The following is a 27,103-nucleotide window of genomic DNA, read 5'->3' on the forward strand; positions in this document are numbered from 1 at the left end:
TAAAAGCTCTTACAAGTGTTTGATCGGATTCGGACTTACTCTTCCTCCATTGCTTCTCTAGATGTCTCTTCTGGCGTTTCAACTCCCAGAGCTCTTCATTGAACCATGGGGCTCTATGGGGTCTAGCGCCACAGAGAGGTTGCAATGGCGCAATTCGGTCAAGAGCCTCCACTGCAGCCTTGTTCCAGGCCTCAGCAAGAGACTCCGCCAAGCTGTGGACGAGTGAATCTGTTAAAACGCCAAGCACCCTCTGAAAGCCCTCTGGGTCCATTAGGCGTCTGGGGTGGAACTTCCTAATCGGTTCCGCCTCCTTGCGGGGGAGGATTGAAGCCAGGAAATCAAGCCACAGTAAGAAATGATCTGACCATGACAAAGGCAATGTTTCTAAGCCCCTTAGTCTCAGACCATTACTCAATTGCTCCGAGAGGAATACCATGTCAGGTGGGTGTCCCCCCTCATGAGTCGGACCCTGAACTACTTGGGCCAGGTCCATGGTTGTCATGGTGGCCACTAACTCCTGTGCCAGTCCAGAGAAACCGCCGAGCAACGGCAGATTGAAGTCCCCCAGGACGATAAGTCCAGGGAACTCCACAGCCAACCCGGCCACTTCCTCGAGCAGCACAGGCAGGGCTGTTGACACGCAGCTGGGAGGCAGGCACGTGAGTAACAAGCCCACCTGAACCCCTAAGTCCAACTTCACAAGGAGGGACTCACAACCTGCAATCTCAGGGGCAACGAGTCTACACAGGAGAAGGTTTTCCTTGGCTACAATAGCCACTCCTCCCCCTCCTTCCCTGGGATCGAGGCTGATGCCATACCTGAAACCCAGCTGGGCATTTTTCCGAGAGAGGGACTCCTCCCTCTGGGCCCAGCCAGGTTTCAGTCACACATGCCAGATCGGCCTCCTCATCCAGGATCATATCCCGGATTAGCTTTGTTTATGACCGATCTAGCATTGAGCAGCAGCAGCTTGAGCCCAGGGCCCGGATTACGCTCATCACCAGTACCCCAGGTTGAGCTCAGTGGACTGGAACAGGGGATCACTTTTACGCAGTGATCCCTTCTTCCTCCAGAATGGCTAGCCCCTTGACTCCTGCCATATCTACCTCCCCCCAGCAAGACCGGGATATTCTGGCCCTCCACCACCCTAGGCCCCTTTGTGGTGTTACACAATCCGCATATGGGCTCCATGAGATGTTAATGGAGCCCCCCGGTCTCATCAGTGTTCTTCGGCCTCTTCCTTTCTTCTTCTTCTCTCGGCCTCCTCCCTTTTTAATACCTAGAAGAGCAATTTTTACATGACATGTTAAAGTCTATATTCAAAAAATATTCTATATTCAAAGCAATATTCCAGAACAAAGTGGCACTAATTATGAATACAGACGTTATGAATACCAACGTTGCTTATTGCAATTAAGTGAGGTACAATATGAGATAAATTTAATTTAATTTAAATTAATTATCAGATATCACCACTGAACTTGAATCTATATTTTGAGCAATAAACACTTTTGCTGATACTCTACTGGAATCAGTCCTAAAATAAAATATACAATGATTACTATATAACATATAATATGCATTGTTTCCTTTGAGTTTTGAATAAATATACCAATACCCATCAAGCCAAAATCAAAATCAAGCTGAGGCAGCTTTAAAATAAATAAACAATATTGAGGATATAGGATAGATGTACACAACATGTCCCTCAAGATAGAGTTTCAGCATGCCTTGTGCAATCATGCAAAGAAATATATACAGTTGTTCTCCATTTCCTGAACTCTAAGCGTAGAAATAGCTGGATTTTATACTTTATTAGATGCCCTCCCGCACATATTTCATAAGGTTAGGGTAGTAACACTTTCAAAACTATTAGAATGCCACCCAGAATACATTGGATTAAGGATAAGCTCCAAAGAACATAATAAAACATATTTACTTACAAGCATACATACATAGTTGCACTTTGGTAGGGTTCTATCTTTATTTTCACTTAATTACTTTTGTCATCATTTGATAAACACCAGACCAATCAACCAATTGATATTTGGTTTTTATACATCCTGCAATATTTGCTTTTGCAATGTCAAACTTGATTTACTTTGATATCTAGGAAAATGGTTGAATATGACTTGCTAAAATTGACCTTTTCTTACAGAATGTGGCATTTAGACTCCAATATTATGATAAAGCAGACCACAGTTTCAAATTTATTACTCATTCTGACCTTTGCTTATAGTAGAATATTGTTCTTTATCTTGGGAGAAAAGAAGCACTCAGCAATAACAACCACACAGACAGACAGACACACAGAGACACAGGCACACAGAAACACAGACACAGATACACACATCCCAGAGGACATTAATGTACTTTTGAAGAATTCTCATACATTTCTGTAAGTCTCCCAATAAATTTTTCAGTGTATTTGTTAATAAAGAAGAAGCAGGTCCTAGGCTTTTATTTTTTTTAAAGTTTGGTATTACTGTATTAGAACTACTGGTATAATATTCTAAAGGGGAGATTGAAAACATTAAATTCATTTTATTTTTAGGAAAATCACAAAATTTCTCAAATGGCATGTCGAGAATGTTATACCATGTATGGTGTAATCTTTCATGCATATTGTATTTGGTTCAAATCAATAATTTGTTCTCGGTATAAAAACTGACCACGATATTTTCTTACACAACTCCAGAATTTCTTTCCACCAAGCTTGTTTCTATTTTAGCTGGAAGCAGTTGTTTCCTTCAAAATTATTTTGTTGCTTTGAGTATGCCCATTCAAAGGTAGTCCACTCAAATACAAGCTTGATTTTTATTTATTTATTAAACCAGTTGTGTACTTGATGTTATTCAATTTCTATTTCATTTTTTACTGATGCTTCAGAATACCTTAAAGAGGTTTGTCATAATAAATATTTAAAAATATATCTCAGGTTTATGCAGAAATAAGAAAAATGAAGAAAAGACCATGCAATAGCAACCAAACTTTGATAAGAACCCATAAAAAACTGAGCTAGTGTAGATAGAGTATAAATCCAACTTGAAAATAAAACATTCAAAAACAGTTAAAAATAACTTTATGTTTATTCCTCTAAATTACTGATGTTTCTGAGATCTCAGGAGACTTGACAAAGCTGGATAGAAAGCTGTACCCCAATTTGGAAGGACAGCCTATATTAAATTTAGAGCTTAATATTTCAAGTTAGGTAATCAGTAGAAGCAGAGTGCCAATGTATCACCACAGAAATATAAAGCCCTGAATTCAAAAAGAGTAGATGGGGGCTTGTATATACTTCAACAGCTGGGATAGGATTTTGAGTCAATTTTTGACAGCTGCCATCAGCTGGAAGACTGGCTCTGGCAGGGCTGTTGACCACTGCCAACCTCAACCCTGGTGTCTTTGAAAAAGCATTGGGGAGACACACGTGACTGAATTAACAGATGCTGTTTGAAGACAGATGTTATATTTGAAGACAGAAAAAAATTGACACTCAGAACCTGGAAAGATGAAAGCAATGCATGCATCCTAAGGCTAATGACTGAGCCAAAAGAGGGGGATCAGGTGTGGGGCCTGACTTTATAGGTTTTCAGACTCAATCCTGATTGGCTATGGTCAATGTCATTCCCATCCTATCCTTGGAGACTAGCTCCACCTACTATGGAGAAAGTAAATGAGGCTTAAACAATGTTAGTCCTGCTGCCACTTCATTTGCAGCATGAACTTAGCAATACAGTATATATTTGGGCAGCAAAGATCCTGACTACTAATCAATAAATGGACTAACAAATAACATTAATGAATCCTCAGAAATCACTTCATTTGCAAATAATCTTCCCATGATAGATTTCCTAATGCTGTTAAGTCAACTCTTTGAGTATCAAGTACATGAAGTTGACTAAGTTACTAGGTTCTAAGAGAGTTGATTGTGAAGGAAGCCTACTTCTATATAATCCTCTGAATAATCTTTCAGGTAGTGTGTAAAATGGACCTATTTCTGTAATAGTAGTCTATGAAATGAACTACAGTGCTGCACATTATTTCATACTATTATTATTAATAGTACATATACATATTATTTACTACATAATAGTATAGTACATAATACATATTATTTCTCTTCTAAATTTATGCCTATGACTTGATATCACATAAACTTGAAAAAAGTTTGCTCTTCTCAGTCAATATAAACTTAAATAGTTTCATATTTACTTACTGAGAATGTAATTGTGATTTTATCATCTTAACAATATAAAGATATTTTTAAAAATTGATAGAGAACACATATCTTGAATAGACTCTTTAGCATCAGGATTTTAAATTTTTTGACTCATACAGCATAAATAATTTTGTCTGCTGAACTTAAGCTTAAAAGAGAACTTTTCATAATATATAAAAACTACCAAACAACATTTCATCAGGACCATGAACTCCATCGCCAGAAACAACACCAAATACAATAAACTCAGATCCAGACCAGACTTAACACTACTCCAACGCATCCGCTCTCGGGAACTACAGGCCAAACTTAGGAGACGTTGTAAACAGGGTGAAACTACATTGGCTACCGCTCTGAATGCATCAGAACCAAAACCCACAACCCTCCCTTCATCTCTAAACCCACTGTCCCTCCTCAACCATCCTACACTTCTCCACCCACCATCCCTCATCAACAAACGGACCTCCCCAGCACCTCCAGCAATGAATAGGAAAGCGCACCCCTTACTACCTCACCTCAATCCAACTTCAACTCAACTCCATCCAATCTCATTCCTGAACACAAATTCAATCTCAAATGCAAACTAATCAATGCAAGAAGTTTAATCAACAAGTTGTCTGAATTCCTCCTCCTACTCAACACCAACTTATTTGACATAATCTTTGTTTGCAAAACATGGCTGAATTTTTCCTATCCTGACTCCATCATCACACAAAGTAACTACCTGGTTCTCCGGTCTGACCGCGAATCCCGCAGAGGAGGTGGTGTAGCCATATTCTATAAAAGCTCACTCAATCTAAAAAACATTCAAGTTGCACAGGATCTATTCCTTCCTGAAACCTTAATTTGTGATCTTTCCCTCAACACTACACTCCGATTTCTACTGTGCTACAGAGCTCCAAACTATGACATTACCCATGCAACAAAATGAACCTCCCTACTAACATGGGCAACCTCCTGCCCCTATTCCATTATCTTCCTTGGTGACCTCAACCTACCACACATCAACTGGACACTAAACAAATGCTCCACTGAACCTATACATACCGCCATTTATAATGCTGTCACCAGTCTGGGACTGGAACAATTAGTATCAAACAATACGAGACTCAACAACTGACTCGACCTCATATTCTGTAACAGCAAAAATGCTATCTATGGACTGCATATCAAAGAACCCTTCTCCAACAGCGACCATAGTATGATCAACTTCAACCTCAACCTATACCATCATAACACTCACCAGAACAATGCGGCACCTAAGTACAATTTTAGGAAAACCAACTATGAACTCATAGACGCCAATCTCTCTATTCTTAACTGGCAATCCTTGTTCTCTAACTGCATCACCATTGATGACCTCTACAATACATTCTTACAACAAATTAAAACACTTATAGAACTACATGTACCACTCACCTCTTCCAGAAGTAAACGAAAAAATAACGTACCTGTCTCGATAACAGTACCTGTCTCGATAAATAACGTACCTGTCTCGATAAAGAAACTAGAAACCAAAAAGAGATCCCTCTGGCATAGAAACAAAAAAGGCCCAGTAACCAACTTTAAAAGCTGCTACAGAAGCATATGCCAACAAATAAAAGCAGAATGTCTCAACTATCACAGCGAACAAGAGGAAAACCTCCTTCGCGCCAAATCTAACCATGCCTTCTACAACTTCGTCAACAACAAACTCAATGACTCCAGACCTATTCCACCTCTCGTAGGACCCAACAACAAAGAATACCATGATGACCCATCCAAAGCTAACCTCTTCAACTCCTTTTTTGGCTCTGTTTTTGTTAACAAAATGGCTCATCCCCCTTCTTTGCAAACCGCACTCCAAACTCATTAAAAAACCTAACCCAAATCGTCTTCACTATAGACCACGTTGAAAAAGCAATCCATGACCTCAAACCCTCCCTATCTGTCGGACCAGACGCTCTTTGTGCATACTTCCTAAGAAAACTGTCTTCTGCTCTAGCAGAACCCCTAAGCATTATCTTCCAAAAATCCTACAGGACCAGCACACTCCCCAAGCTGTGGTCAAAAGCAGTAGTCATCCCCATTTTCAAGAAAGGAGACCCATCACTAGTTGACAACTACAGACCAATATCACTATGCTGCGTCCCCTGTAAAATCATGGAATCAATTATAAATCGATCAATCACCCTTTACTTAGAATCTAATAACCTACTCTCAAACAAACAATTTGGATTCACAAAAAACCTATCCTGCAACCTACAACTACTTCACTGCAAAAACATTTGGACTACCCACCTTGATCAAGAAAAATCCATTCACTTGCAAAGCCTTCGACTCAGTGGTCCATGAAAACTTCTCCTAAAACTCAAATCCTATGGCATCTGAGGACTCCTTCACAACTGGATTACTGCATTCCTATCAAACAGGCAACAAGTTGTCAAAATCGGAACCGCCATTTCCACCCCCATCCCTGTCAAAAGCGGTGTTCCCCAAGGCAGCGTACTAGGTCCTACTCTTTTCATCCTATATATCAATGACCTCTGTGATAATATCACAGGCAACTGTGTGCTTTTTGCCAATGATGTAAAACTTTTCAACACCACTGACAACACATTCACTCTCCAAAAAGACCTTGACTTTGTTTCAGATTGGTTTAACACCTGGCAACTTCAAATGTCAACCAACAAATGCTCTACCCTCCACATCAGCAAAAAGAATCCTAATCTCATATATAAACTGAATAAACAAATTCTCACAGCCAACCCACACTCAGTAAAAGACCTTGGAATACTAATATCAAATGACCTAAGTGCTAAAGCCCACTGCAACAATATCCCCAAAAAGGCTTCTAGAGTTGTTAACCTGATCCTAAGTAGCTTCTGCTCTGGCAATCTCACACTACTGACAAGAACCTACAAAACTTATGCCAGACCCATTCTCGAATACAGCTCATCTGTCTGGAACCCATACCACATCTCGGACATCAACACCCTAGAAAATGTCCAAAGATATTGCACCAGAAGAGCCCTTCACTCCTCCACTCGAAACAGAATACCCTACGAAAATAGACTGACTATCCTGGGTCTAGAAAGCTTGGAACTGCGGTGCCTAAAACACGATTTAAGTATTGCCCACAAGATCATATGCTGCACCGTCCTTCCGGGCAACGACTACTTTAGCTTCAACCGCAACAACACAAGAGCATGCAACAGATTCAAACTTAATATTAACCGCTCTAAACTTGACTGTAAAAAACATGACTTTAACAATCGAGTTGTCGAAACATGGAACTCATTACCGGACTCAATAGTGTCAACCCCCAACATCTCTCCCTTTATCTCATATATCATATATGTTTTCTTCCTCTCATATATTTTCTCTTCTATTTTACATATTACCTTTATATATATTACTCAATGTCTATCCTCTTCAATATGTATTGTGTATTGGACAAAGAATAAATAAATAAACAAATAAAATATATCAATTTCTCTATTTTTAACAACTTGTTTTTAAACAATTTGTTTACATTTTTATTGCTATATATTTTTATGAGTGGTATTAAAATAATAATGATTTGAAGCCGATGAAAAGCCAGAAAATAGTATGACTAGATGAATCAAAAAGTCTTCAAATTTCTTTGAACACAGGAAGAAGAAAAGAAACATCATATAAGATACTAGTGAGCACAGATTAATATACTTAAGGAATCAAATTGATCTGATTGTAAAGTACTTTCAAACAGGAGTAGCCTTCAAGTTTTTTAGGAAGGAGTTCTCTGTCTGGTTGCTGGGTACGTGTGGCCATGGTGGGTGTGGCCTAATCAGCCTCCTGCACCATTTTTGCCCTCCAAGGGCTCCAGAGGCTTTCCTCTTTACTCGAGGTTCTGGAGGACCCCTCTGAGCCTCTGCATCCTTCCTTTTCCTACCTGTTGTTCACACCACCCAGAGCCCCTCTTTGAGGTAGATGGACAGTTAAGAATTATAAACTATAAGAAAACAAGCAAATGAACAAATAATAAAAAAAAATATACAGAACAAATTATACTTGAATTGTCTTGTGTTTTACAGGAAAAATAATAATTACAATACCCAAATAAGTCATTTTAATTATTTATTTTTTTCACACTGGAGACAGTAAATTGTAGAACAAAGCTTCCTTTAGGTAGTTTGACCATAAGCAATGAAGAATATTCGGGTTTAAATTTAAGATCAACATTCTGAATTATGCTGAGATCTAATGCAATTCAGCAGATATCTTCCTGCCTTTTCTTTTTTTTGTTTCAATATATTTTATTAAGTTTTCTTAAAATAGACAAAACTGACAAACATACCTTTAACATAAAAGTGCGGTTGTATCTTCCCCGCTTATTCAAATTTTCAATATTTAATTCATTTATTTTCTGGTGCAGTTGTTTATAAAATGTCATTTGATTTTCATTTGGGGCATAGATAGAGACGATGACAAGAGGTTTAGACTCTATGTTTATCTGCACAATTAATATTCTACCTTCTTGGTCTGCATATAATTGTTTGGAGTTCGTGGAGTTCTCAACATACATCGCAATCCCTCTTTTTCTTTGATCTGCCAATGCAGCATACATATTTCCAATTTTTGGATTTAATAATAATTTTCGGTTTGTCTTTTTTATATGAACTTCTTGTAATATTACTATTTGAGCTTTTTTATTTTTTATTTTTGTAAATATTTGTTTTCTTTTTCTTGGTTCATTTAAACCATTCACATTTACAGAGAAGATTTTCAAATCTTTTGACGTAGTTATTTGTAGTATTATTTGATATCTTTAGATTCACGCTGAGGTTGTTTTCTTCTTGCACCTAGGTCCTCCTCTCCTCTCTGTGCGGCACTCCCCACATCCTCCTCCTTTCTTTCTGGCAGTATTTTGATTGGTTCTAGTTGGCATATTCCACTAGTTTCATAAAAGTCTTTTGCTTCATCCAAGTTTTCTAGTTTATATCTTTTGGTTTGCCAGTAAAGTGATAGTCCTTCTGGAATAAGCCAACGGAAAGTTATGTTTTCTTTGATCAAAATTCTAGTCAGAAAATGGTAGTCTCTTCGGCTTTCTCTTACACTTCTTGGAACTTGTTTCAGTATTGTGATTTCTTTTCCTTTGTCTTGTAGTTTTTCATTTCTTGTCCATTTCAAAATATCATCTCTTATGGTTCTTCTAACAAATTTGATATGGACTTCTCATGGTAGGTTGTGCTGACGAACGTAGCTAGCTTCCTGCCTTTTCTATTTGTTGTATTGTGAGACTTTGTGCCAAAGTTGTTGCTAAAACAAAAACTTTACCAATCTGAAAAATACCCTTTCTTAACTGCTAGGTTATATCGTTTCCCTACTACATAACACATAAGATAGTTTAATTGCTCTATAAACATTTAAAGATGTGAAATAAAGAAAAATCTGCAATAAAATTAAATGAGATTTTAAAAGAACAATCCTATACACTTCTGTCAGTTGATTACTTCATTTTTGTCTTTGTTGGACTGGAAAATAGGGTCAGTATCATAAAACTGCCTTAGCTAACAAATAGTGGAGGTAGCATTTTGCTAAGCTTATAAACTTTACACACACACACATGCGCATTCACACACACAATGCAGCACAGAGAGATCTACAGCTATTTGATCAATGCAAAGAACAATAAATTAACCAATACGTGATGCATTTTTCTATTATTTTAAATCAGACTAGAATGAAACAATACATACAACAATAATTTTATTTTCCCCATTTTTACTTTTTTGACAAATGTTAAGAATGCTGTAAAGAATAGTTTAGTGCCCATAGAGTACTGCTATATTTAAGCTAAAAACCTGTGTTTTTTTAAGACAATAAACTGGTAAGATTATTACTACAGTATTTCATATAATCTCATGATTTATCAGAAAACTTAACTGGAATATAAAAGATATAAAATAGTTCTTAAGGAGACACTTTTAAATACAGTTGAGTTCATTTTCTTTCAACATCTTTCAGTGCAAATTGGGTGCTCTGGGGTGGAGCTCCATTTTTGCTACCCCACTGCGTTCACCTCCATCCAGGCAGTTTCCCTACTACATAACACATAAGATATATCCATTGCGGCGCAATCAATAATCATATTAATTATTTCTTCTCCTTTTGGAATTTCAGTATCCTTCCATCTTTGTGCATAGGCTAACCTTGCTGCAGTTAAGATATGTATTAATAGGTATTGAGTTTCTTTTTTATATTTTTGAGAGGGCATACCTAGTAGAAAAAATTCTGGGGTCTTTCCCACTTCATCTTGTATTATTTCTTTTAGCCATTTCTCAATTAGGTTCCAATAATATTTAGCTTTGGAGCAGGTTCACCACTGGTGATAATAAGCGCTCTTTTTTACATTTCCAACAATTCGGTTGGGAATTCGGGTACATGTTAGAAAGTCTATAGGGTGGCAGATGCCATCTGTGGAACATCTTCATTTGATTTTCTTTAAATTATTATTATTATTATTTTATTATTATTATTATTATTATTATTATTATTATTATTATTATTATTATTATTATTATTATTATTATTATTATTTAGATTTGTATGCCGCCCCTCTCTGTAGACTCGGGGCGGCTCACAACAGTGATAACAAATCTAATAATTGTAACAAATCTAATAATTAAAATCTAAAATAACAGTTTTACATTAAAAAGTCTAAAAAGAAAAGACCCCAATATATAAAATACATACACACAGTCATATCATGCACAAAACTACATAGGCAAGGGGGAATGTTTCAGTTCCCCCAAGCCTGACGACAGGGGTGGGTTTTAAGGAGTTTACGAAAGGCAAGGAGAGTGGGGGCAGTCCTAATCTCTGGGGGGGAGTTGATTTCAGGGGGTCGTAGCCACCACAGAGAAGGCTCTTCCCCTGGGTCCCAACAGACAACATTGTTTAGTCGATGGGACCTGGAGACAACCAACTCTGTGGGACCTAGCCGGCCGCTGGTATTCGTGTGGCAGAAGGCGGTCTCACAGATATCCTGGTCCGGTGCTATGAAGGGCTTTATAGGTCATAACCAACACTTTGAATTGTGACCGGAAACTGATCGGCAACCAATGCAGACTGCGGAGTGTAGGAGTAACATGGGCATACTTAGGAAAGGCCATGATTGCTCTCGCAGCTGCATTCTCCATGATCTGAAGTTTCCCAACACTTTTCAAAGGTAGCCCCATGTAGAGAGTGTTACAATAGTTGAATCTTGAGGTGATGAGGGCATGAGTGACTGTGAGCAGTGACTCCCAGTCCAGATAGGGCCGCAACTGGTGCACCAGGCGAACCTGGGCAAAGGCCCCCCTCACCACAGCTAAAAGGTGTTTCTCTAATGTGAGCGGTGGATCGAGGAGGACGCCCAAGTTGTGGACCCTCTCTGGGGGGGGGGTTCAATAATTCCACCCCTCAGGGTAATGGAGGGACAGATGGAATTGTCCTTGGGAGGCAAAACCCACAGCCACTCCGTCTTTTCAGGGCTGAGTCTGAGTCTGTTGACACCCATCCAAGCCCCAATAGCCTCCAGACACCAGCATATCACTTCCACTGCTTCATTGACTGGACATGGGGTGGAGATGTAAAGCTGGGTATCATCCGCGTACTGATGATACCTCACCCCATGCCCTTGGATGATCTCACCCAGCGGTTTCATGTAGATATTAAATAGCAGGGGGGAGAGGACCAACCCCTGAGGCACCCCACAAAGGAGATACCTTGGGGTCGACCTATGACCCCCCCACTAACACCGACTGTGACCGACCGGAGAGGTAGGAGGAGAACCACTGAAGAACAGTGCCTCCCCCTCCCAACCCCACCAGTCAGCGCAGAAGGATACCATGGTCGATGATATCGAAAGCTGCTGAGAGGTCAAGAAGCACCAGGACAGAGGATAAACCCCTGTCCCGCGCCCGCCAGAGATCATCCATCAACACGACCAAAGCAGTTTCCATGCTGTAACCGGGCCTGAAACCCGACTGTTGAGGACCTAGATAATCGGCTTCTTCCAAGGACTGCTGGAGCTGGAGCGCCACCACCTTCTCAACAACCTTCCCCATAAAGGGAAGGTTGGAGACAGGGCGATAATTGTTAAGTACATCTGGGTCCAGGGAAGGCTTCTTGAGGAGGGGGAACACAAGTGCCTCCTTGTAGGGAGCTGGAAAGGACCCCCTCCCCAAAGAAGCATTGACAATCTCCTGGACCCAGCTCTGTGTCACCTCCCTGCTGGCCGAAACCAGCCAGGAGTGACACGGATCCAGTAAACAGGTGTCGGAACTCACAGCTCCAATGACCTTGTCCACTTCATCAGGTGTCACCAGATCAAACAGGTGGACAAGTACGGGCCCCAGTCACCTCGACTGACTCATTGTCAGTCGACTCTGCTATCCAATCAGAGTCGAGGTCCACCTGGATCCGAGAGATTTTATCAGCGAAAAATGTATTAAAATCCTCGGCAGTACTCTGCAAGGGCTCCCCAACTCCCCCCTGGTTAAGAAGGGAGCGGGTCACCGCAAACAACATGATACGCACATCTTGCCACCTTGAGCGCCACTTTGTAAGTCTTAATATTAGCTCTTACAAGTGTTCGATCGGATTCTCACTTACTCTTCCTCCATCGCTTCTCTAGACATCTCTTCTGGCGTTTCAACTCCCGGAGCTTCTTGCTGAACCATGGAGCTCTACGGGGTCTAGTGCCGCGGAGAGGTCGCAATGGTGCAATCCGGTCAAGAACCTCCACTGCAGTCTTGTTCCAGCCCTCAGCAAGAGACTCTGCCGAACTGTGGACGAGTGTATCAGGAATAACCCCAAGTGCCCTCTGAAAGCCCTCTGGATCCATCAGGCGTCTGGGGCGGAAACTCCTAATCAGTTCCGCCTCCCTGCGGGGAAGGATTGGAGCCAGGAAGTTAAGTCACAGTAGAAAATTATCTGACCATGACAAAGGCAACACTTCTAAATACAACAGACTTTGTTATTTGCCAATTGTATGTCCAAAGATTTTCCCATTTGTCCCTATCTATTGAATGCCCAAAGTTCCTGCACCAACAGATCATACTATCTTTTGACATAATACTTTCCATTTTAGATCTTAATATATATTTATCAAAGGCGAATTTTCCTCTCTGAAAAAGATAAATCTGCTAGGAATCTTGTTTGGATCTGATCAAATTCGCAGATGATACCAAGCTCAAATTACAGAAAGACCTAGACAGACTAACACAGTGGGCCCATACCAACAAAATGATGTTTAACATCGACAAGAGCAAAGTCCTTCACCTAGGCAGAAAAAACCCTGGACACACATACAACCTGGGAGAAACCCCTCTTAGCAGTAGCGACTACGAAAGAGACCTCGGAGTCTTGGTGGACAATCAACTAAACATGAGCCAACAATGTGCAGCAGCAGCTAAAAAAGCCAACACAATCCTAAACTGCATCAACAGGGGAATACACTCCAAGACCAGGGAAGTCTTAATACCACTCTACTATACCCTGGTCCGACCACACCTGGAGTACTGTATTCAGTTCTGTTCACCACACTTCAAAAGAGACATTGAAACTCTGGAGAAGGTGCAAAAAAGAGCAACCAAGATTATTAAGGCATTGGAAACCAAGATTTACGAAGAGAGACTGAAGGAACTGGGCATGGATAGCCTAGAGAAAAGAAGGGCCACAGCGGACATGATAGCAGTGTGCAAATATACGAGGGGATGTCACAGAGAGGAGGGGATCACTTTATTCTCCAGGGCACCAGAGGGCCGGACAAGGAACAACGGCTGGAAACTGACCAAGGAGAGATTCAACATGGAGATAAGGAGGAACTTCCTGATGGTCAGAGCGATCAACCAATGGAACAACCTACCAGCGGATGTTGTGAACTCCAACACTCTGGACATTTTAAAGAGAAGATTGAACTGCCACTTGACTGGTGTACTATAGGGTTCCTGCTTGGGCAGGGGGTTGAACTCGATGGCCTTCATTGTCTGTTTCAACTCTAACAATAAATAAATAGATAGATAGATAGATAGATAGATAGATAGATAGATAGATAGATAGATAGATAGATAAATATGTCCACCAGTCTATCTCCCTACCCTTGTTATTTAATTCGTGTGTGGTTTTTAGGCCCATGTGAAGATCTAAAAGATCTTTATATCTTAGAAGTGTGGTACTTTGTAATAAATTTGGATGTCTTATTGCCTCGATTGGGGAGATCCATTCGGGCACAGTTAAGACGTGGTCTTTCTTAATCTCTATCCATACTTTTTCAATAGGGAATTTCTGATTATATGTTTTTTAAAGTACTTATGCGCTTTGTATTTCTCATACCACACGAAGGCATGCCACCCCAGCATTAGGTCATGGCCTTCTAAACTTAGGACTCTACTGTTTTCTAGGGCAAGCCAATCTCTGATCCATATCATAGTGGTTGTTTGGTAATACAGTTTCCAGTTTGGTAAACCAAACCCTTCTCTTTCTTTCATATCTCCTAATACTATTAATTTGATTCTTGCTTTTTTGTTAGTTCAATAAAGAATTTCTTGCCTGGGTTAATTGGAATTATCTGGAATAAGAACAGTTGTCAGGCCACCTGACACAGTAACAGCGATAGGGGAGAAGTGAGAGAGAGAGATTGGCACCACAGCACATTCTTTGTGCAGAGCCCTAGATTGACTGAACAAGGAAAGAATCCAACATTCCCTTCCTCGGATTGGTACATGTGATGCACTTTTGGGTGTGGGCTTGTGAAAATGAACTTTAACCTAAATAATTACGGAAGTGAATTCCAGTGTTGGTATTTCACGGCAAGAATCCAGACATGGCTATAATAATAAATGGAACTTTCTGTGTTCACACAGCAGTGGATTGGGATTTATTTCATCAGATACTAGCTGGTTCACTGACAACAGTATTTTGGGTAAAATATTCATCTTTATTGGAGATATTCTTCCTAAAAGTGAAAGTTGAAGATTATTCCATATTTCCAAATCTTTTTTAATCTGAGCTAACAATTTTGTGTAGTTATCTTCTTTTAGGGATGAGACTTTAGAAGGTATTTTACCTTCTTTACTACCTTCATCTTTGTTGAAGTTTCTAATTGATTTATCTGCTCCACAGTCATGTTTTTTGTTATCATATGTGTTTTAGATTTATTGATTTTTAACCCAGTGATGCTGCCAAATTCTTGTATCACATCCATTAATTTAGGTATCATTATCAAGGATTACTCCGTGATGAAAACTACATCATCAGCAAATGCTTGGACTTTGTACATTTCCTTTCTAGTCTTTAGACCTTTTATTTCATTATTTTGTCTTATTTTAATTAACATGATTTCAAGTGTTAGTATAAATAAAAGAGGGGAAAGGGGGCAACCCTGTAACTCCTTTGCATATCTCAAATTTGTCGGTTTGTTCCCCATTTACCATAATTTTAGCTGTTTGTTTGACATATATGGAATCAATCAATTTACAAAAATTGGCATCAAAATTCATTCTATCTAGTTGTAATTTTAGAAATCTAAAATTACAACCATTCATGAATATTCTAACATACTTCTTGGTGAATTAACCTGAGGGTTTCCTTGAGCCTCTGAGAGGGCAAAACAGCCTCCCCAGGCTTTGAAGGACCTCTGGAGGTTGGAAATGGGCCTTTCTGAACTTCCAGTAGATCCGTTTTTCATCCTCCCTGAGCTTTCATGTGCACCATGCACTTACCTTTATCCAAAATAAGTCACTTGGGGACTCCTTGGAAAGATGGGGTGAGCCGGGCAAGCCAGGAGTGGGACTTGGGGGTTCTCTAAACTGCACAGAATCTTAGCTAGAGGTTCTCCAAAAACCCCTGGGAACCCCAGCAGCCCACCCCTGAATTAAATCATATTATTGCACATATTATCTATTGATAAAATTGTTTTCCAATGATAAGCAGACCTACATATAAAGACTACAAAATCAAAATACTTGAATAGGTTACTTGGGAAACAACAATAACAATCAGTTGGAAAGTACATAATATAATGAATAAAATGAACCTAAAAATAAACATTTGGTTAGAATGACAAATTTTGTTGACAGATTTTAACAATGTTCAGAATCTTAATTTCTAGTTTACATTAACTTGCCTAGACTATCAACAGCAGGGAGAAGAATTTTTTGAGAAACATTGGTTTAAATGCCATTGGGTTTCTAGATGATTTTAAAATTAAGATAAAGGCAATGTGGAAAATCCTAAAGAGAATGTAAGAGAAGGTAACTTGGGAGATTTTATGGAGCCTTTTGTTCTATGATGGACATAGAATCACTCTTTTCAGAACATGTTGGGAGACCAACCTCCAGACTCCTTTAGGTCATATTGCACTGAGGAACATTATTGCCTCAGTTATTGTACAATCTTTTATACATACTCAGTCTGGGCTGAGAACTGTTTGAACCATATTAGATACTGTACTAATTCATTGTTTTATGCACACTGATGCTTTGCAGTGATGGAGGGAGGGTTTGCTATTTTATATTTGGTGTGGGAGGGTGATTGCATTTGAATGGCTGGTTAAGTGTGAGTGAGTGGAGGAATGAATATAGACCAGGTGCTGATGGAGACAAGGGGAGCTGAGGGTGTGGGGGAGAGTATCGCTGGAAGAAAGGAGAGCTGGAGCATTCCTCTCTCAGAATCATGCCCAGATGGGTTTCAGATGCTGCACCAGTCTTGACACCAGGGAAGAGGTGGACGAGTAATGGTCATAGTCCGGAAGACTCTGAGTCCACGCAGGATCCCTGCTCTTAGATTGTTGGCTGTAAGTCTCTCCTTTTGAGGTTGGACCTAGGGATTTAGATGGGCCTATTGTTAATGTACCTGTTTCCCAGCTGTGCTGCAACAGCCCTGCTTGTGCTGATTGAAGTGGTACCCGAGTTGGCAGTGGAGTTCCCCAGGCTTATAGTCCTGAGGGACTTCAATTTACTGTCACTTGGTGAATCCTCAGAGGCGGTGCAGGAGTTCATGGCTTCCATGACAACCATAGACCTGACACAAGTAACACAGTATCCGACTCACAAGGAGGAACACATGCTCAACTTGGTATTTCTCTTGGGACAATGGGGTCATGATCTGATGTTAAGGGCTATAGACATCCTTCCGTTGTCATGGTGAGATCACATGGCTTGACTTTAGGACACTAATCCTCCACTGCAGAGAGGCAGAATTGATTAGATGGTTCTGCCCCAGATACCTAATGGATCCAGAAGAATTCCAGAGAGCATTTGGGGAGATACCAGACTCCCTTGTCCACAATTCGCCTGAGTCCCTGGTGACAGCTTGGAATAGGGCCTCATTGAGAACTCTTGACCGGATTATGTCATTGTGACCTCTCCAAGATAGTGGATCAAGGAGAACTCCCTGGTTTACCAAGTAGCTCCAGGAGATGAAGCACCAGAAGAGACATTTAGAGTGACACTGGAGGATCAGAAAATCTGAATTTTACTGGACACTGTTAATAACCTATATTAGATCTTATCTAGTAGTGATAAATGTGGCTAACTCTTTGAATTTATTCACACTTATTTCATTTACAGAATCATGCCCAGCCAACTTGTTTAGATTGACCTGCTCCCATCTTAACCGGGAGGGATCAGACAAGCTCTTACAGGGTAGAGCTGAGGAATTTTTCAAGTTTCTTGTGGATAAAGTCATTCATATTTGAATGGACCTGGACTACGATCGGGCAATATCGACTGAGACAATAGGGACCAGTCTTAATCCTGTTACATGAGATGAATTTGACCTCATGACACCTGAAGAAGTGGACAAGGCCATGAGAGCAATGGGTGCCTCCACCTGTTTACTTGATCCATGCCCCTCCTGGATGGTTTCAGCCAGTAGGGAGGTGGCGCATGGCTGGATCCAGGAATTGATCCTTGAGTAAGGGGTCCTTCTCGCAGTCTCTTAAGGAGGCTGTGGTGCGACCCCTCCTCAAGAAGCTTCTGTGACATCTGGAGGGATTGGGAGTGGGAGGCACCATTCTTTAGTGATTCTCCTCTTATTTCTCTGGCCAATCACAGTTGATGTTGGTTGGGGGACAGAGGTCAACCTCAAGGCCATTTCTTTGTGGGTGCCAAAGGAATCAGTTCTTTCTCCCCCTCCTATTTAACATCTACATGAAACCACTGAGTGAGATCATCCAATGACATGGGCTGAAGTATCAATTGTATGCTGGTGATACCCAGCTTTACATCTCTACCCAATGCCAATTTAGTGAAGCAATGGACATAATGTGCCAGTGCTTGGAGGCTGTGAGGGTCTGGATGGATGTCAACAGACTCAAACCCAACCCTGATAACACTGAAAGGCTGTGGGCATTGTCTCTGAAGTACAGTTTGGCTCTGGAGGAGAAAATATTAACTCCTGCAGAGCAGGTCCATAAGTTGACTGTCCTCCTAGATCCACAGCTAAAACTGGAGCACCATCTCTCGGCTGTGGCTAAGGGGGCCTTTACACAAGTACATCTTGTGCACCTACGTAGATCAGAAATCTCTGCTCACAGTCACTTGTGCCCTTATCACCTCATGTCTTGACTATTATAATGCGTTCTCCTTGGGGCAACCCTTGAAAAGTGTTTGGACACTATAATTGGTCCAAAACACAGCTGCGCGAGCTGTTATGGGTGTACATAGGTACACCCATGTAACACTAATACTACGCAAGCTGCATTGATTTCCCAAAAGATCCGCCTAATACAATTAAAGGTGTTGGTTACCACCTTCAAAGTGGCTTAGGACCAGACTATGTATGGGACCGCATCCTGCCACATACCTCCCAGCCAGTTAGGGCCCACAGAGTTGGCCTTCTCAGGGTTCCTTCAGCCAGATAGTGTTGGCTGGCAGGACCAGGGGGAACGGCTTTTCTGTGGTAGTTCTGGCTCTGTGGAACCAACTTCCCCCTGAGATCCATACAATCCCCACCCTTCTGGCTTTCCAAAAGGCTGTAAAAGCTTAGCTTTTCTGGCAGACCTGGAGCTGATGAATGGCTCCATCTTATTCTGGCTATCTGGATAAATGTTTTCTAATTGGGTTAATGCGTTTATTGTTGAGGTTTTTTTCATACTATTGAATAGATGAATGTTTTAAATTAAGGGTTTTATAACTGTTTTTTATTTTTTATATTGCTGTTTTATTGTTCTATATTGTTGTTAACACACACACACACCGAATCCATCAAGAGTTGGGCAGCATACAAATCACAGAAAGAGAGAAAGAAAGAAAGAAAGAAAGAAAGAAGGAAGGATAGAAAGAAAGAAAGAAAGAAAGAAAGAAAGAAAGAAAGAAAGAAAGAAAGAAAGAAAGAAAATATCATTCCAGATAAGTTGCTGTCAGGTATGGAATGTTTTCCTGTGAACTGGAGGATGAAAGAGTTATGCCCTTTCTATCAAAATGGGCCTAGATATACATTAAATCTTATAATTGTCTGTTATACAGTTCATCTGCGGCTATGGGTGTAGTTCTGCAATCTGCAAGATCAGAGTTTAGCACATTGGGGGCATTGGAAGTCCCATTGTTGTGTAATGCTGTTCATAGTTTACTATCACATTTTGGTGGCATCTGACTGAGATTATTTCATTCACAGCATCTTTGAAGCACTTGCATAGTCAAAGTGATTATCAATTTTGTTGACATATCTGACCCATCTCACTTGGACTTTGATAATCAGGGACTTAATGCTGGTGCATTCTAATGATCCCAAACATCCAAAAGGAACAGATGAAACAAAGACAATTGTCAGAAAAATGAAATTTGAGTCCAGGGCAGAAATGTAGTTTGACATATTTTCTCAAATTAAAACCTTCTCTAGTTCTCACAAAGATAAAAGGAAGCATATTCAGACTTGCAAAATACTATTACTGAAATCTTATAATAATAGTATTATTTTTCACAACTATGGTCTATTCCAAAAGTCTGACAGGTGATGGAAGGATGTCATAAAGTCAGTGGTCCTTGACCCTTAGATACATTGAGTAGTTAAGGATCCAGAAATCATGCCAATATAATTCTGTGCTATGATTAGTGAAATTAACTTGTGATTTCGTTCGTATCATAACCAACTGTAATCATTTGTTGTTGCTGTTTAATATAAAATATTATCCAGGGTAGTAAAATAAAAGATAAACAACAGGAAATTAAACAAATGCAAGCACTTAGCACAACACATTGTAGAACTCCAGTAATGTGTAATTAGAAATAAACATCAAAATAGGAGAAATAGGGCTGCAAGTATGCCCTTGTTTTTCATCTGTAGAATATTAGAGTGCAATATACAAAGTGTAAAATTTCTAGAATTTGGAGACAGCATCATTATATTTTTGTCTTCCAGCTATTGCAAGTTAAATGTAACATAAAAGATGTTTGTGCTGTCTTCTAAATGTCAGTAGTGACCTTGAAGAAAACATTTAGGAAAATATGCAAAACGTGCCTGCATCTCTTGTAGGTTGTAAAAGAATGACACCACAGGAGGTCATCAATATTCAATAGAGTAAGAGCAACTAAGTACGGAAAAACAGGATTTTTTTCCTGATTTTTGGTGGTTGAAAGTGACAGAAAGCACAAGGATATAATCATTTTCTTGAAAGGCAGCAATCACTATTAAAATACTCTTTTAAGCATATGAGTGTTTATTCAAATATTCATAGGAACCTTGTTTTCTTCATCAGCTGTATACCTACAGAAAATCAATAATATAATACAATAAGCTATGAAAAAAGACCAAAGTAAAGGAAAAACAATGCAGGCATTTCCATTTCTACTAGATAATTAAAATATGACTTATATTTTTAATTAATCCATAATTTAAAATAATGAAACCACCTGAATCTTTGCAGTGTACAGATTAAAAACATATATAATACCTGAACTGCAACAGTAAATATGACCCAGGTATATCCTAACTAAAGCACATGGGTACACATATACCACATGGGCATACTCTGATCTTTCTCAAGACTTTGGGGGAGGGGAAGGTTTTAGAGGTCAATCAATGACAATGGCAATGGCAATGGCAATGACAATGACAATGACAATGACAATGACAATGACAATGACAATGACAATGACAATGACAATGACAATGACAATAACAATAAAAAATAACTTATTAGATTTGTATGCCACCCCTCTCCGATGACTCCGCGGACTTGTGCGGTTGGGACAGTCTGAATCTGTATGCCATTGCAAAGGCTAGAATCAGTAGAAAAGGCACACTTTCTTACAGGCAGAAATAAGGAGATGGATGTGGTTTTCAGAGAGCCAGGGCTTTATACATCTTTTGTTCAATTTGAAACTCAGGATTAGGAAGGGAATCAAAAATAAGACAGTAAGTGTTGTATTGCCTCTGTACAAATCGATGGTGAGACCACACTTGGAGTGCTGTGTACAGTTCTGGACACCTCACCTCAAGAAGGATATAATGGAACTGGAAAAGGTGCCAAAAAGGCCACAGGTATGATGAAAGACATGGAGCACCTCCCTTATGAAACCAGGTTGCAACGCCTTGGTCTCTTCAGCCTTGAAAGACAGCGTTTAAAGGGTGACTTGATCGAAGTGCATAAAATCAGTCATGGGATAGAAAAAGTGGATAGAGAAAAATTATTTTCTCTATCACACAATTAGGACAGGGGGGCACTCCCTAAAGCTCATAGGTAAGAAAGCGAGGATAAATAAAGGGAAATATTTCTTCACCCAGAGGGTCGTTGGTTTATGGAATTCACTTCCAGAAGAGGTCGTGAAAGCTGTCAGCCTTGATAGCTTCAAGGCAGGATTAGACAGATTCATGGATGCCAAATGTATCGGTGGTTATTGAAACGGATGTCCAAGTGCTGCCTATATGTTGGTTGAGGCAGGCAGGATTCCCTGGAGTACCATTTGTTGTGGGTCAAGGGAAAGGGAGGGTTTTGCCTTCTCTTTCTACTCAAGATCCCCATGTACAATTGGTAGGCCACTGTGTGACACAGAATGCTGGACTCGATGTGCTTTGGCTCCTCAACTCCCCCCTGATTAAGAAGGGAGAGGGTTACTCTAAACAGAGCGGCCAGGAGGGATTCCGCTGATGCAATCAAAGCGGCATGATACACGCATCTTGCCGCCTTGAGCGCCACTTTGTAAGTCTTAATATTAGCTCTTACAAGTGTTTGATTGGATTCAGACTTACTCTTCCTCCATCGCTTCTCCAGACGTCTCTTCTGGCTTTTCAACTCCCGGAGCTCTACGGGGTCTAGTGCCGTGGAGAGGTCGCAACAGCGCAATCCGGTCAAGAGCCTCCACTGCAGCCTTGTTCCAGGCCTCAGCAAGAGACTCTGCCGAACTGTGAACGAGTGTATCTGGAATAACCCCAAGCGCCATCTGGAAACCTTCTGGATCCATCAGGCATCTGGGGCTGAACCTCCTAATTGGTTCCGCCTCCCTGCGGGGAAGGATTGGAGCCAGGAAGTTCAGCCGCAGTAGGAAATGATCTGACCATGACAAAGGCAACACTTCTAAGCCCCTTAGTCTCAGATCATAACTCAATTGCTCAGAGAGGAATATCATATCGGGTGCGTGTCCACCCTCATGAGTCGGACCCTGAACTACTTGTCAGGTTCATGGCTGTCATGGTGGCCATGAACTCCTGTGCTAGTCCAGAGGAACCGCCGAGTGACGGTAGATTCAAGTCCCCCAGGACGATAAGTCCGGGGAACTCCACCGCCAACCCGGCCACCTCCTCGAGCAGCACAGGCAGATCTGTTGACACGCAGCTGGGATGCAGGTACATGAGTAACAAGCCCACCTGAACCCCTAAGTCCAACTTCACCAGGAGGGACTCGCAACCCGCAACCTCTGGAGCAATGAGCCTACGCAGGCAAAGACTCTCCCTGGCTATAATAGCCACTCCTCCCCCCCTTCCCTGGGGTCGAGGTTGGTGCCATACCCGAAACCCAGCTGGGCAAATTTCAGAGAGAGGAACTCCTCCCTCTGGGCCCAGCCAGGTTTCGGTCACACAAGCCAGGTCGGCCTCCTCATCCAGGATCAAATCCCGGATGAGGAGAGCTTTATTTACCACCAACCTGGCATTGAGTAGCAACAGCTTGAGCCCAGGGCCAGAATTACACTCATCACCAGTGCCTTGAGTTAAGCTCATGGAGCCAGAAGAAGGGATCACTACTAAGCAGCGATCCCTCCTTCCCCTGGAATGGTTAGCTCCATGGCTTCCGCCATACCTGCCTCTCTCCAGCAAGACTGGGATATTTTGACCCTCTGCCACCGCAGAGATAAGTGTCCCCCCCTCCTGCCCTTCCAGCGTCAGGTGTGCCAAAAATTCCTATCATATCATATTCATTCATTTCATGCATATTATAATCCCCCCACCCACTCCATTCCATCTATCACCCCCCTTCCATTCATTTTCATTCACAGTATTCCATTCATTCCAATAATTACTAAAATAGTCCCATTCACTCATACCATCACTACCACCCTCCCATCAGTCTTGGTGGTCAGCCTTCTCGGTAGTACTTCCGCAATAAAAAAAACCACCCGAAAGACATTCCGGAACAGCAAGGCATCAGGATCTTATTGAGGGGTGCTCTCTTCTGGCCTCCAAATCTCCCCATCTTTCGAGCGCGGCTACAAAGGACGGCAACATGCAGCGAATGGCAGGCAGCTGTGTTCTAATTAGCTGCCGCCATTATCGCTTCCCAGCTGATTGATCTGAGAAGTCTTCGCAACGAAGAAGACAGAAAATGCCATGGGAAAGTGAGGCATTTGCATCATTTTACGCAGCAAATGTTCACCTTCCGGACTGCAAACGAGCTGTTAAGCTGAGTACCCAATTTCTCTATATTTTTAAAGATTTTCACTGTAGTCCGGCGGAGCAGCGAATCCTCCCTCCCTCTGCCTCCACCGGAACCGTAATAAGCTAGTGCCAGGAAAGGTAAGAAAGTTCAGTCCCTGGACCTGATATGTCCATCCACATTAAGATTTTGCTTGTTACTGATGTAATTTTGAAATCACCCACTTTTGATTGGAAATATCTTTGATTTAGTGTCCTCTTATTTACAGCTGTGAAATCAACACCATTTGCTCTACTCCTACAAAATCAGACAAGGAGCATTTCAAAAACAAAAAAGTAAAACTATAAAGCCTTTCCAAAGCTATGTATTAAAATAAATTTAAACAAGCTTTTTCATTTACTCTATGGCAATAATAACTAATATAAAAAAAGCAAATATGATAAGCTGATTGGAAAATGAGCAATAACACAGCAACCTTTTCATCTGATCTGTGGAGGCATGAAAGGTGTATTTTGACTCCCAAATTATATATTATCTAATATTTACTTTAATGATTTGGAATGATTTCTAAATTGGGTGATCTTAATCTTTGACAGGAAATGCTGGTTCTGGATGATAGAGCAGACATCATCACCATCTCTGTCCTGGTCAATATACCATTGTTTTACTCTTCTGAAGCTAGAAGTCACCTTACTTGTGCTTCTGCCTTTTTTTCTGTTCAGATAGTATCTTCCTGTTAGTTTGGGAACATTTTTTTATTTAAATATATTTCTACCTAAAGAAAGGGGCTTGATTATTCAGAAACACATTCCTTGATAGGATAAATATATCCAACTGGGTATCAAGCTGACCTGGTCACATTATCAGTGAAATTTAGCTTATCATCAGAATAACTTCTGAGTATACATTTATTGCAAGGATGAACATTTCCTTTTTGATTAATAATTATGTACTATGATAAAAATGTAGACCTTTTTGAACAAACATTTATCTTTAGCCACTCACAATAATATAGATCCATATACCCAGTTTAACTTTATTTTTTTAATGTTTTGTTTATTGATTTTTAATAGAACATCACAATAGTTCAACACAGATCCATACCCATTTACTTACATTGTATCTACTTAATTATATAAATTGAATTTTATATTTACATGATTCTTATTTTTCATCAGTCATTTTACAATGTATAGCAATCCTTTCTTTTTTTCCTAATCCAATTGTACCATTTGTTCCCTGTTTCATAGCATAGTGGTACCTCTACTTAAGAACTTAATTCGTTCTGTGACCAGTTCAGATATTGAGCTATTTATCATATCAATTTCAAGTATACCAGCTTCCAACTCAATAATAACATTTTATTCACATTGTGTCACATAGAAGATATTTCTCAAAACTTTAAACTATAGGAACTCCTTCTGTCAGAGTCCCTATTCTATTTCCAATATGGAAATTGTACTTAGTCTTCTGTAATAAATAATTGGTGAATTTTAACTACACATCTGACTCAGCAGTGTAATCTAAAAAAAAAATCCTACTGGTTCTGTGGGTGTGGCTTGGTAATGTGGCTTGGTGATGTGACCAGGTGGGCATGGCCAACTTATAAAATGTGGTGAAACTCACTTAACAATGCTCTCGCTTAGCAATCAAAATTTTGGGCTTACTTGTTGTTATAAGTTTCCTTCCTTCCTTCCTTCCTTCCTTCCTTCCTTCCTTCCTTCCTTCCTTCCTTCCTTCCTTCCTTCCTTCCTTCTCCTTTCTTCCATACAGATTCCATATAGCTCTGAACCCTTAAGGCAAACCAAATACACGTCCTCACTTAATGGCTGGTTGCTTAGCAAGTGTTCTAATTTATGACTGAGTTCTTCAGAGCTATTTGACTTGTTTTTGGAGTTTTGACAGCCATTCATGTGCACACAGACAAACACACAGAGAGAGAGAGAGAGAGAGAGAGAGAGAGAGAGAGAGAGAGAGAGAGAGAGAGAGAGAGAGGAACACACACACATTTACTACCAGATACAACATCGCACACAGTCATGTGACTGAAGTTTTCTATGTTGTTTGCCAGTTTCCAACTATTCCTTCTGGTTTCCAGTTAAAAATGCACATTGGGGAAAATGGACTTGTTTAACAACCAGTGTTTGCTTAATGACCACAAAGTTCACTTAATGACCATGGTATTTTCCTAACACAGGTATCTGCAGCCTTAAACACTCAAAGAGCCATTTTTCTATTTTCTTTAAACAGGTATCTCTCTCTCTCTCTCTCTCTCTGACGTTTCCTTTTCTTTCTCTCTCTCTTCCTCCCTCCCTCTCTCTCATCTTTCTCTCTTTTATCTCCTGTCACTTATCTCTTTTATCTCCCTTTCTTTTCCCTCTCTTTCTCATCTCCTTTTCCCTCTTTCATTCTCATGTTTCTTTCTTTTCTGTCTCCCTTTCTCCATCATTTTCTCATTTTCCCCTCTTACCTCTTTCCTCCCCTTTCCTCTCTCTCATCTCTTTTGCCTGGGCACACATATACACAAGCAGATACCCTCTTGCATAGTGATCAAATTTCTGGTCTTTGTAACCAATTCAGATTGGATCTTGCAACATTATCCTGACACACACATATATTTGCTTTCATTCAGGGAACATTCTTTTTGCCTTGTTCATAAATAGGCATTATAGCTGCTAGATTTCATTTACAATCTTATTGTATTATAAACATAAGTGAAAAAAGGAAACCAAGATATGAGTGCAGCAATCTTAGTAGTATGTGTGTGGTCTATACTAATAGTCATTATCTATGGTTTCGATCTGTTTAGTAAACAATATTTTTTGCAGAAGTTCCTGAAAACCATTTAGGCACATTGTCTATATATCCCATTTAGGAGACAGTGTTCCTAAACTGGGTGGTTTAGACTCAGTTCGACTCAGCTTTCCCTTTTCCAACTATCAGAAAGTGAAAGTTCAATATTTAGGATATTGGATGTCGCTGACCATTTCAATAGCTACTTCTGTTCAGTTTTCTCAAAAGACACCTTACAATATAATATTATAGGTGGATATAGCATTGCTTCT

The sequence above is a fragment of the Erythrolamprus reginae genome, chromosome 7 (genome assembly GCF_031021105.1).
Source record: "Erythrolamprus reginae isolate rEryReg1 chromosome 7, rEryReg1.hap1, whole genome shotgun sequence".
NCBI classification, from domain to species: Eukaryota; Metazoa; Chordata; class Lepidosauria; order Squamata; family Dipsadidae; genus Erythrolamprus; species Erythrolamprus reginae.